Genomic DNA, 14,525 nt, shown 5'->3' with positions numbered 1-14,525 from the left:
CTTCTCGGACGAAGCGATCAGAACTCGACATTTTCCCGGTGTTGTACATGTCCTATAAGTATTCCGATTATTTGTGGAGCAAATGAGACAGTACTCTTAAACATATTTTTATGAAAATGCATTAATTGTAGCTGTATTTATTGAGAAATATAGAAAGTATTTCCACAATTTTTCCAAGGGTTGCCAACAGATTTCTATGACACGATGAATTTTATGAACATGCAGGGTTGATATACACGAAATGACGTATTTATATCAATTTATTCAAACTTGCAAAAAAAGTCTAATTAATAACATGATATACAATAAAATTAATCAATTACTCAGGATCTATCAGGAGTAAATGCGTAGTGGATATACATTTTTTTCACTATATACTTTTGTGATTTCCCATAATGTTACTATAGTATTAAAAAATACACGTTAATGACAGAAAAATTCATTTGATTGTGTTTGCAAAAGATATACAATTCTGACCGAAATAAATGTTCATATAGATCAGAGAGGAGAATAATCAGATTATCTCAATATTTTGACTGCATTCTTTTTTCCGATTATTTATAATCATTGACATCAAAAGCTTTATTTTCTTAAAAAAAACATTGATGTTAAATTGAGATCAGTTTCCTGCGTGTCGGGCATCACTGACATAATATAGTTCAAGTGTAACTGTTTTTTTTTATTGATCGAATTTTCATAAACTTGGTAGACAAGATCCATAACCCCCCCCCCCCCAAAAAAAAAAATGTCCGAAATGCTAAGCATTCCTGTGGTAAAATGAAATACTAAATATATTTTATAATCAGTCCCTTTATTTAACAAGCTAGCTGTTGATCGAAGAAAAAAATGCCGGAAATTCTAAATGTAATAATATAATTCCGGAGATGAAATGCGGAGAATAATTTAGATCGCTGTTGGTCAAAGATGTATACCCCCCCCCCCCCCCCGAAAGAATGAAGTTTTAAGCGTCCAAATGCATTGCTCCTCATTAATGTATCTACAAGGTACATTTAACTGTCCATACACAAGTGGATGTCAAAAGTATTTTCTGTGTATAACATAAACATATAGCTGCATGATTGAAGAATCCAATCAGACCACATCGCCGTCCTCAAAACTTATTATTTTTACAGTATGCAGTGTTGACATACATGAACCTAGGGAGTATATATGTTTTCTTATACATGTGAAAGCGACTGATAAGTGAATATTTTCAAATAATATACTGACAATATGAACGTACTCGAGGCGGATATATTCCTATATGGAAATATTCCTATAAGGGACTATATACCCACTGATAAAACTAATCACTATACATCACTAGACAAAGGTCTTTTAACCATACCCCCGCTGCGAAGGAGACCGGGTATACTGTTTTACCCTTGTGTGTTTTTTCCGTCTGTCTAGCTGTGTGTCTGTCCGTAACAAAGTTTTTGGTCGCAGTTTTCTCAGCAAGTAAGCAGCACTCGTTACAGATGCTTACAATTTTAGCACATTCGTCATTGTGGCATGCCATATGGTGATTTCATTTTTGTTCAAATCCGATGTCAACTTCCTGTATTACCGTGCGTCTGTCCGTACCAAACATACATGTAACAATTTTTTATCGCATTTTTTAAAGCAACTACTCATCGCAGATTCTATAACTTTTAGCACAATCTTTGTTTAGACATGTCATATAGTGGGATTTTTTTGTATAGGAATCTGATAACAACTTCATATTTTTTTTCCGTGCATCTGTCTGTAACTGAACTTGTGTAAATTCACATCAGAGTGGGGCATTATTGGCGAGCATTGGCTGACAGACTTCTTAATGTTCGTTCTGACTTTATAAAGAAATATAAAACAAGTATTCAGTATCCTTAAAAATTTTCCCGAATACATGTACCTTGTTTCATGTATACATGTATACGTATATGTTTAGAAATGAAGACACACGATCGACTAAGTGCGACACTTTTTTTTACAATAAAACGTTGACTTGATAATGAAAACATTCAAATTTAAATCAACCTCTTTTTCAACATGATATTGTCGTTCTTTATTCTGTTTTATTTGTTTATGTGTATTTTTTTATTGCTGTGTAACATGTGTAAGGTAGGAAAATAATCAGGTTTCCCGAATTTGAATTCAAATAGAACAAGAAATAAGACAACATGAAACTACATAACATAAAATTAGATGTAAACTGGAACAAACCTATATTCTACGAACAAACTTCTTTTCTGTACTCTTGAATGAGTATGCATAAACTTAAAAAAGTCTTTTGTAATTTTATACGTTCCATCGATATCTGTCGATTTCTGCACAGGTTTTTATCAAACACCTATATAAAAAAATCATTCGTCGAATTTGATAAATTCTTAATCAAGGGTCCCATCTCACACAAGATTGAGTGACTTCCACATCACCAAAACAAGTGGATCAAGTGGTGAGCTTATTTAGCGTCAAAAGAAAGACCTGTCTCGCATTCCAAGTTTCGTCAAATAAATCGAACGATTCGGACATATTAAATTGAGGAAAAATATTATCATTTGCGAAAGAAATTAAAATGGAATTACAAAATTTATAATCTATAATAATTTATTGTCATACCATCAAAACTTTACGCTTTATGAGAGCAGAAAACGCCAAAAACGAAAAGTGCGTTAAAATGCGTGATTGCGGGGCAAAGGTATATGCGTTAAAATGCGTGATTGCGGGGCAACGGTATATGCGTTAAAATGCGTGATTGCGGGGATGGGGGTTATTGGTACTGTTTACATCCCACCTATAAATTCTCGTTTTTCATCTACAGATATTTTTGATGATATAGAAGTAGAAACTAATAATCTAATTGACAGTTTAGATAGCATTTGTCTTATGGGTGATTTTAATAGTAGGGTTGCTATGGAGAAGGACTATATTGAAAACATTAACTCTCATAACAATGATCATTTATTTTCAAATGACATAATAGATGAAAATATTTTTCTTAGTGATACATGTGATGTAACAAGACTTGAAAATTATGGTTTATCTGTTGATAGAAAGTCAAAAGACAAAACATTGAACCAATTTGGTAAAAAACTGTTAACTTTATGAAAAAACTGTAATATTTACATACTAAATGGACGATGTAATACTGATATAAACGGTGAATTTACATGCAAAAACTGTAGTATAGTAGACTACTGCATTGCAAATATTAACTTTATCAAACAAGTTTCAGAAATGTCTGTTTTAGCTTTTTCTTCATTGTACTCAGATGTGCATAATCCAATAGAACTAAAAATCAGAATACATCCTGAATCAATGAATTTAAAACTAGAAAATAGTCCATATAATTGTAATGATCAATCAGAAAAGGCTAAAAGGTGAGAATAATAATGAAAAATTGACTTACCAAAACTGTGTTGAAAATAAAGTTAGTTGCATTAAAGGTTTAGAAGAAGAGCTTTTAAACTGTAATGAAGTTTCCTTAGATTTAATTGATAATATTGTTGAAAAAGCTGGTGAAGTTTTAGTTGGAAGTGCTAAGGAAGTTTTTGGTGTTTATAAAAAAGCCACTTTTTCACAGGAGAATAAAAAATGTGTCTTTAAAAAGCCATGGTTCACAAAAGACTGTAAATCTGCTAGACGGAATTTTAAAAAAGCACAACAACTGTTTAAACGATTTGGAGGTAATATTTTAAAAGAAGATTTGTATGAAAAGGAAAAGTTGTTCAAACAAAAATTAAAATCTGCTCGAAATTTTCATAGGACAGATATGAAAAGGAAATTACAATATTTAAGATCATATAACCCAAAAGAATATTGGAAAGTATTAAACTCTGATGGTAACAATAAATGCTGTAATGTAGAATTATCCAAACTATATGATTTTTATAAAGATTGTTGCAACATTGGAGTAGAGGGAGAAAACGAACATGTTTTGACTGAAGATGAACTAAAATTGTTGTCAAATTTAGACCTCAATAACAGCATAAATCAACCAATCACACATGAAAAAATTACAAAATGTATACATGCTCTGAAAAATGATGTCAAGTGGACATGACAACATTGTTAATGAATATATAAAATCGACTGTAGATACTATGTCAAACTTTTATGTAATATTATTTAACAAGATTTTTGATTCATGAATCATACCTTCTCAGTGGACATTTGGAAATATTATTCCATTATATAAAAACAAAGGCGACGCTACAGATCCTAAAAATTATAGACCCATTACTTTGATAAGCTGTTTGGGTAAATTGTTTACATCTATTCTGAATGAGAGACTTAATTATTATGCGAATACTGCCCATCTTATTTTAGAAAATCAAGCTGGTTTTAGAAAAAACTATTCTACTTTGGACCACATTTTTACTTTGTATACATTGATTGAAATATCAAAGTATCATAGGAAAAGGTTGTACTGTGCCTTTATTGATTTTGAGAAAGCATTCGACTCTGTCTGGCGTTTAGGTCTTTGGAATAAAGTTTTATTAAATAATATAGATGGTAAATGTTTTAATGTTATAACACAGCTGTATAAAAATATTAAATCCAGAGTAGTCTCAAATGGTCTGTACTCTGATCCCTTTCCTTGTACTGTAGGTGTTAGACAAGGGGAAAACCTATCCCTATTTTTGTTTGCCATCTATCTAAATGACCTTGAAGATTTCATGAATTTAAATAATGTAAAAGGTTTATCATTTATAACGTCTAAATTAGAATCGGAGATTAATTTGTATCTTCGATTGTTTGTTTTGCTATACGCAGATGACACGATCCTTTTGTCAGAAACACCAGAAGACTTACAATACCGATTGGATGTATTTAACAAATATTGTAAACAATGGCATCTGAAAGTTAACACCAATAAAACTAAAATTGTAATCTTTGGTAAGGGCAATCCAAGAATTGAAAAATGGAATAACATTAGAAATCGTAGATAATTTTAAATATTTAGGAGTAAGTTTTTGTAAAAATGGTTCATTTAATTAGCACAAATGTCAAAGAATTATCTCAGAAAGCAACAAAAGCTATGTATGGTGTTATTGGAAAATGTAGAAAACACAACCTTAATGTAGAATGCACATTGGATATGTTTGACAAAATTGTAAAACCTATAGTTTTATATGGATGTGAAGTGTGGGGTTTTAATCAGTCACCATTGATTGAAAAATTGCATTTAAAATTTTGTAAGCATATTTTGCATGTAAAGTCATCAACACCAAATTTTATGGTATATGGCGAATTAGATAGATACCCTGTTTCAATTAATATAAAGGTTAGAATGATAAGTTTTTGGTGTAAACTATCTTTTTTACAAAGGGATAAACTATTATCGAATTTGTTAAGTGTTTTAAAGAACTACAATAACCCATGGTGTAACTTTGTCAAATCTATATTGAATGAATGTGGACTTTCTTATATTTGGCATACTTGTCAACCTGTAAATGTATCATGGCTGAAGAAAATAGTGTTTAAGGTATTAAATCCCTAATGGGAACAAATTCAGTGAAATTGAATACATATCTGATATGTAGGCATTGAATAATAGGTTTATTTAGACATTTCCAATTATTACTATTAGTATGTATAGTGGGATGTGTCCTAATTTATGACCTTGAGTTCTGGTAAGAGTTATCTCCCCTTTTTTGATTAATAAAAAAAATCAATTAAAAAAATTTAGCCGGTAAAAAAATTGTTTTCAATTGTCATTCTAATTTTAATGTTTAAATACATCTTTCCACCGCAGGATTTATTGATATTCAAATTATTTGAATTTTTATTTTGAAAAAAAACACTTTTTCCCACAGACTTCAATGCAATCTTTTTTAATTACTTACTGCTTAATTAATGACATTTTTAAAACTTTCTCGCGGGCAATCGTTTTCCACTATAAAATGCTTCAATAAAATATCAGTGTATTATGTACTTGACGGACATTTAAGGGTAGGGAATTAGGTCCCATTAGGGATCGAAATCCTTAACACTCTGTATGATCAGTTTAAACAGAAGTGGTATAGTGAAATGTTGAACTCGTCTAAAAGTCTTAATTATAGAATATATAAAACTTCATTTTGTCTAGAAAAGTATTTAGCATCTTTGCCTTTTAAGTACTGGAAAATATTTTGTAAGTTTAGAACTTGTAATAATAAATTACCAACTGAAGTTGGAAGATGGCATGATGTACCAAGAGAAAATCGAATTTGTAAATTGTGTTCCAAAAATGAAATTGGTGATGAATTTCACTACTTATTTAATTGTAATGATTCACTTATTTTGAATTCAAGGTTATTATTATTATCAAAATATTACTATTCACATCCAAATGTGTATAAGTTTGATCAACTTTTTAATACAAAAAATACAGTTAAATTGACAAAACTGTGTAAATTTATAAAAATTATTTTTGAGAGAGTTGGCTCTCCTGGTTAGCTCATTGTTAGTTTTGTTACTTTGTACTTTTTTCTTTTTCACGCATGCATATATGTTTAACTATACTTGTAATCTTTCTCAACACTACTTATGTCAGTTTATGAGAATAAATTCATTGTCATTGTCATTGTCATTGACAATAATAAAATAATAAAAGAAAGTTGCAAGACGTTTATTTTGATAAGCATTGTAAATAATACTGAGAATAATATCACTTTGAAATGCAGTAACAAATAATTTTAAATTCATTTAACTTTCAGTGTTCTGCGAGAAACTAGAGGAAAATAACTCCAGCAAATAGACAACATTAATAATGCCACTTTTCATGCTTCTTAAAAAAAAAAACAAGCAAATTCATAGAATTGTGGTCCCCCGCTTTCGGTGTCTTTTTGTGGGTGAAATGTCATTTTTATGACATATTATGTCAGATATGAACGCCCTATCAAAAGTCATTTAAAAATTATCACAGAAGTTGATTTTTTTTTTAAATAAAGTCAATCGTGAAGGTCAAGGGTTCAGAAATCATAGCATCCTCGGAAATATTTTGTCACAAGTAATGCACATGTCAAATATGAAAGCCCTATCTCTTCTCAATATAAGGAACAAGATGTGTTTGTGAAACACTGATGACCCGTATGGCAACAAAGCAATGATTAAACTTTTCTTAAATGCAAATTAAATATATTATAACCGAAAGTAGGGTCTTCTCACAAGAAATACGATTGTGAAATATGACAGCCCTAACACCACCTGTTCAAAAGTTATGGCCAGGGATAAGTTCTTGAAATGTACGTCAAACTCCAAGGTTTAAAATCCCCAGCCCTTCTTCAATTTTTCGTAGAATTTTCAGTTTGAGAACAAGCAGTAATATTGCCATTCAATTGATTTAAAAGGCAATATGAGCCACAGAAATTACCCATATGGAAATTACTTCTTTCAATAAGAATATAATAAGACGTGCTCTCTAAATAATCCAATAAAGGATGACTTTTGTCGCAAAACAGTCAAACTTTTCAATGTTCATAGTTATAATGAACCGTATAGAGTGATGTTTAAAAATCCTGGAGATATCTCCACGTATTTACTCCATTAATTTTATACAAACATAAACAACAACATGCTATGCATGTCAGGCAGCCGTGCGTGCGCTGGACGCCGTATTTTATTGACAGTCTCCAATAAACAATACATCAATATATATAAAACAGGACATGGTTTATGAAGAAATAAAACATCAAATTTCCCCAAAAACTGCTGCATCTATTATAATTATATAATATATTGTGTGAAAAATTTGTGAAAAGCATCAGGGCCGGCCAGGAAAAACTAGAGATAAAAATGATTTTTAAAAACTCTAGAAACCTGTGTCCGTTGCCAAGTGCCGCTGGATGCAAAAATAGTTGCGACGGACCTCACAACCTACCTATAAAACCTAAGAATTTAAAAATTAAAAAAAAACTACTTATACACTCAATTATCTATAAATTAAGAAAATTTAGTTGTGCTCGCTTAAGTCCACAGATAGAAGTGACCAACCTTTAAAAACCAGTTCTCTACTACACATCAAATTCAATTTTTATTGGTCACTCTCTGACCAATCAACATAACATGCGTATAAACATCTTGTCATTAATACATTTTCCTTCAATACTATCGAAACAGGAAAATATTATGTTATTCCTCAGAAAATAGAAGAGGAAAATTACTGATCAGTACCCTTTTTCCTAAAACATCCTTGCCATTAACAGATACAACTATACCAACAAAGATAACTTAAATACAAAGACAGAAAGAAGAAAAGGGGTCTTTAACAAATAATAAAGAAAAAAATGCTTTAAAAAAAGAGAGAAGGAAAAAACAAGAAATGGAGCATTTCATACATCATTCTTAATAAAAGGACATTTTAATTAAAATAAGAACGTATTCAAAGATTAAATTCTAAACACTAAAACTTTTCAATGTTCATACCTATAATGAATTATAGAGGTGAGTTATCTCACGTTATGAAATAACTCGGGGGAAAAAAACGGTTTTTTGATTAGTACTTTATACTGAAACATCCTTGCCATGAAAAAAATATATTAAAACTAACTTATATAAGAGGAATAAAACTAACTAAAATAAGAAAGTAAAAAAATAGTTTCTAAGTAAAAAAAAAAAAAGAGAGAGAGAAGAAATAGGAAATTTTCGGTAAAATAAAAAAATAATAAGACAAAGTAAGAAAAGAGATAGTTAAAACAGATCATTTGAATTAATAAGAAATATAAATAAAATCTTAACTAAAAAAAAAAAGGAAATTGCTTCTTTTAGCTTTAGAAAAAAAATAACAAGAGAAAGGATGAAAGACAGAATATCTTAGATACAAATACCATACATTGGGTAATTTCTGTGGTTAATATAACTGAAATATTTCAGGTTTTATACTGAATTTTAGCACGGAATATTCCGTCTTTCTGTTTAATACATTCTGTTCATGACTTGTGTGACCGGGTCGACATGGAATGTTTACTACTCCTAGGCAACCGATCCCACCTCTGTAATTCCCAGGGATCCTTTTTTTCTTCACTGCTCACAGGTTTGTATTGATTATTTGATTTGGATCAATTACTGTTCGTCATCTTTAAAAATTTCGTTTCTTCAATTTTTCGTAGAATTTTCACTTTGAAAAGAAACAGTACCATTGCCATTTAAATGAATTAAAAAGCAATAAACACTGCAAACAATATGAGCCACAGAAATTACCCATTGTATGGAAAATTACTTCTTTCATCAGAATATAATACGAGTTCTCTAAAAACCTTAGAAAGGGTGACTTTTGTTTCAAAAAAGTCGAACTCTTCATAGTTCATAGTTATAATGAAATATAGAGGGAGGTTTTAAAATTCCTGGAGATATCTCCACTTATATTATTCCTCTGGAAAAAAGAAGAGGAAAATAACTTATCAGTATTTTTTTTTTAAAACATCCTTGCCATTAAAAGATACAACTATGTCAACTAAGATAACTTAAATACGAATTAAAGCAGAAAAAAAGGTCTTCATAAAAAAGAAGAAAAAAATGTTTCTTTCTTTTAAAAAAGAGAAGGAAACAAAAGACATGGAACATTTATTACAACATTCTTGATAAAAGGACATTTATTTCTTTAAATGAAAACGTATCCAAATATTAAATTCTAAACACTAAAAACTTTTCAATGTTTGTAGCTATAATGAGGTAAAAAGGGAGGTAATGATAGAATTAGTGTTATCATCCGTAATGAAATAACTCCGGGAAAAATGGTTTTCCGACTAGTACTTTATACTGAAACATCCTTGCCATGAAAAAAAATCAATCAAAACTAACTTACATAAAAGAGAAATTAAAACTAACTAAAATAAGAGTAAAAGTTAAAAAAAAAAGTAATTTCTGATTAAAAAACAAGAGAGAGAGAAGAACTTTTCAGTAAAAAAAATGAGGAAAAAATAAGAAAAGAGATATAGCTTAAAACAGATCATTTGAATTAATAAGAAATATAAATGAAATCTTTACTTAAAAAAAAGGATAGTCAGAAGAAAAAGGAAAAAAAACTTATTGCTTTTGTTTCAAAAAGTCAAACTTTCAATGTTCATAGTTATATGAGGTATAGAGGGAGGTTTTAAAAAATAAATATCTCCACTTATGTTATTCCTCTGTGGAAAAAAAGAGGAAAATTACTGATCAGTAACTTGTTTTCTTAAACATCCTTGCCATTAAAAGATACAACTATGTCAACTAAGATAACTTAAATACGAATTAAAGCAGAAAAAAAGGTCTTCATAAAAAAGAAGAAAAAAATGTTTCTTTCTTTTAAAAAAGAGAAGGAAACAAAAGACATGGAACATTTATTACAACATTCTTGATAAAAGGGCATTTATTTTTTTAATGAAAACGTATCCAAATATTAAATTCTAAACACTAAAAACTTTTCAATGTTTAGCTATAATTAAGGTATAGAGGGAAGTAAAAATAGCCTTCCTTATTTCTTGTCATAAATAACTCGGGAAAAAAGTTTTCTGATTAGTACTTTATACTGAAACATCCTTAAAAATTGATAAAATAAATTAAAACTAACTTATCTCAGATAGAAATTAAATCTAATTTAAATAAGAAAGAAAGTAAAAAAAAAATTGTTCCTAATTAATAGTAAAAAAAAAAAAAGATAGAGAAAGAGATAGTTTAAAACAGATCACTTGAATTGATAAGAAATATAAATTTAAAAAATCAATTTTAAAAAAAAGGATAGTCAGAAGAAAAAAGAATTGCTTCTATTAGCGCTAGAAAAAAAAAAGAGAAAGGCAGAAGAAAGACAGAATATCTAGCAAACAAATACCATACAATGGGTAATTTCTGTGGTTAATATAACTGAAATATTTCAGCTTTTTTAAATACTGAATTTGAGCACGGAATATTCCGTCTTTCTGTTTAATACATTCTGTTCATTTGTTGAAACAAATAATCAGGCAAGAATTTAATTCAGGTATCCTTTTTTCTTAACTGTTCATTTTTTTTATTTGGATTAATTACTGTAAATATATTTTTCATATTTCAGGAAAACAAGCATAGTTATACCTCCCTCAATTTTGAACATTAAATATTAAAAAGCACTAAATACACCCCTGCATTTTGAACTTAAATATTCAGACAAGCACTAAATACCTCCCTCATTTTAAATCTCAAATATTCAGAAAAGCACTTAATATCTCCCTAACTTTTAAATCTAAATATTCAGGCAAGCACTAAATACCTTTCTCACTTTTAAATCTAGATATTCAGATAAATACTAAATACCTCCCTCACTTTTAAATCTAAATATTCAGGCAAGCATTAATACCTCCCTCACTTTTATGTCTATTAAACAGTTAATTAACCAAATACCTGTCCTTACTTTAAATCTAAATATTTTCAGGCAATCACTAAATACCTTTCCTAACTTCTAAATCTAGATATTCAGATAAAAACTAAAATGATACCTGTTATCATCTCACTTTTAAATCTAATTATTTTTCCGGCAAGCACTTTATACTGAAACATCCTTGCCATCAATCAAAACTATTTTTAAATTTAAATATTCAGGCAAACACTAAACACCTCCCTGATTTTTTAAACTTAAATATTCAGAGAAATCTATAATACCTCTCTCATTTTTAAATCTAACTATTCAGGCAAGCACTAAAAAGCTCCCTTGTATTAAATCTATTTATCAAAGTACTGATTAAAAAAAGATTGTTTTTAAGCTTCATACTTCAGACAAACACTGACTAAAATACCTCCCCTGCTTTTCACTTAAAAAATTCAGAATTATGCTGATTCAAATACATCTTTTACTTTCAACTAAATCTTTTATACTAAGAAAATTTAGTGTTGATGGAAAAAATAACTTGTTTTAAGCTTAAATAACTTATCTAAAAGATTGCAATAAATGGATAAAATAATGGGAAAAAAATTAAAATTAAAGTTACCTAGATTTCTTATGTATAGAAACAATCTCAGGTAAAGGGCTAAAAATTAGTTTCTTTTTAGTGTAAATGTTCAGAAAATCACTAGTAAAAATACCTCCATTGCTTTTAAACTTAAATAATATATCAAAAAAAAAATAACATATAGAAACAAAGAATAAATGTTGAATCAATCTTATATCACCTTAAAAGTTCAATAAACTTCAAGAAGAGAAAAAAGTAAAAAACAAAAAAAAGCTTAATTATTAGACCTCAATACTTCTAATGTGTAGGGTGTGTTAACTTACAAAAAAAAAAAATGAATAAATGCTCTCTAAAATAATACTGTCTCATTCAGATAAAACAGTGAACCTAAGTAATCTTATATTTAGTAGTAGATCTTTTAATCAATACAATGAACTTCTGTGGATGTCTTTACTACTCCTAGAGCAATGATCCCACTTTGTTCCTTTTCTCTTCTTCCACAAGCAATTCCAGAATATATTTTGTTAAGTTCTCTGTAGTTTTCTTTCTTCCACTATTTAAAGTATATAACATGCAACTCTGGTCTGTTGTTTAGCTTCATTGACACTTATTCCATAAAAAGCAATATGGCAGAATTTCAGAAGCTCTTCAGTTCCATCTGGCTATGTGAGCTAGTGGGTGAATCCTGGGTCTGGGTGATGAATGTTACATAGTCAGTTACACAACAGGATAGATGAGGTTTGTGTTCAGCAACGTTGATTGAATTTTGATAGTTCATTTATTGGGTATGTCCATTTTGGAAAACCAGTAATGCTGTTATACATCTCTTACACTAAATCTGACTTTAGTTAGATGTTGCATCCCTTCTTTCTAAATGGATTGCCTCCTTAGTTCCTCTATAATTTCCTGTCATTGAATAATATTGAAGTAAATTTCAGAATCTACAGAGCAACCACTTAAAAGAATAGTAAGCCTAAAGGAAACTGTCAATACCTGCATTATAGTGTAAATTAGTTGTTCAGAAATCCACACCAGGTTGTAATGCTCCTATTGGCTGCTTTCATATATGGCACATAACTTTCCTCTCAACCTACCAAATAAATACAGGTAATCAGATATTATAGAGCTCATCTCAATGAAATTGTCTTTAATAAAAAGAGCAATGTCCCACATTAAACTAATAACCTAGAAGTTTACACCCCAAGAGGCAAAATTTATGCAAAATTGATCTGAGAGGGCTTGCATTTACTTGGAAATAGGCTTATGCAAAAACTTCAAACTAGTCACCCCTCAACAAAATGTTATTCAAATCCAGCATCTAAAGCAAGTTTGAGAGTGTTCTTCTCTTGATGCATAACCAATACAAGTTTGGTTAAAAATGGCCTCATAGTTTCTTAGTAATAGCCTAAGATTCAAGGTGTAATATATGGTATGATAAAGGATGAAATAAAGGGTGTTGATAAATAGAGGATATCTATATTGTGTGATTTGATATTGGCTTTATCCAAAATTTCGAGTTGAAATGGTGTATATATTCGCAAGGCTTGCCGAGCGAATATACACCATTTCAACGAGTTGGATAAAGCCAAAATCAAATCACACAATTATAGATGTTCTATTTATCTCATACGACTTTCATTTTAAAAAAACTTTGAGACTTCCCCTGCAAAACTACATGAATGATTCCCAATTCAAATTGATGACATATAACTTGATGACGTATGTAGCACCGTTGATGTTTACATGCCTTGAAAGAAAGTAGATCGTGTTCAAAAGTTAAAATTCTTGCTATCTGCGTCTATGAAAACATTATGTGACAATTGCTGGATCTTTACATCAAACGAACTTCTCACTGAAAGTTGTAAGGACCACGGGATCATGAAAATTAATATTTGTACGGTGGCATAGGTCTCCCTACTTGTAGAATCATTGTTGATCCATGGTAAGTTACACCTACATTACATGTACTAGGTAGGCATACGTAGTATAATATAAGAATTTCAAAGCATTATTGAAGATGTTAAAGGAATCTTATAACAACAACCTAACTGCTAATCTTCACCTTTTCCGAAAACGATTTAAAAGGGGGGGGGGGGGGGGTAACATAAATATTAAAGTAGCCAATACAGGTTCCTTTATAAAATAAGACACTTCTTTGACATATACAAGTCTTTTTCTTGCTTTTAACGATATTATTGCCCTTTATCATTCATTTTATAAAGGCAATAACTTTCACAAGTTTCAATGAAATAAAATCTCGAAGCGAGGGATCGTGTCAAAACTGGAAGTGCTGTTGATAAAGCATCTACCCGTGGATAAAGCATAAGTTTATCCAACGGCCTGTATCACCCACATGTATGAGATAAAGGATGTTTAACATAGGTGGATGCATTTGTTCATATTAGGGATACAAAAATCCCTTATTGTAAAAGAAGTACATAATAATGCAAAAATTGACAGAGGATTATATGTTGCTCTAAAAGAACAAAATTATGGAATTCAAGGATGAAGAAACTAATTAAGCAGATTTTTAAAATAATTTCACAAAATCATTTTTCGTTCCAGATATCATCTGACATGGGTATGATGTGTGATCTTGACCTTCATTGCACTGTCAAGTGCATGACCACACAATCATGTATTGTACTTATTCTTTTGTTTCAGAAA

The sequence above is a fragment of the Saccostrea cucullata genome, unplaced genomic scaffold (genome assembly GCF_032062105.1).
Source record: "Saccostrea cucullata isolate Sc308-1 unplaced genomic scaffold, CSIRO_AGI_Scuc_v1 ctg197, whole genome shotgun sequence".
Taxonomy (NCBI): domain Eukaryota; kingdom Metazoa; phylum Mollusca; class Bivalvia; order Ostreida; family Ostreidae; genus Saccostrea; species Saccostrea cuccullata.
Note: the sequence above shows the minus strand (reverse complement) of the source record.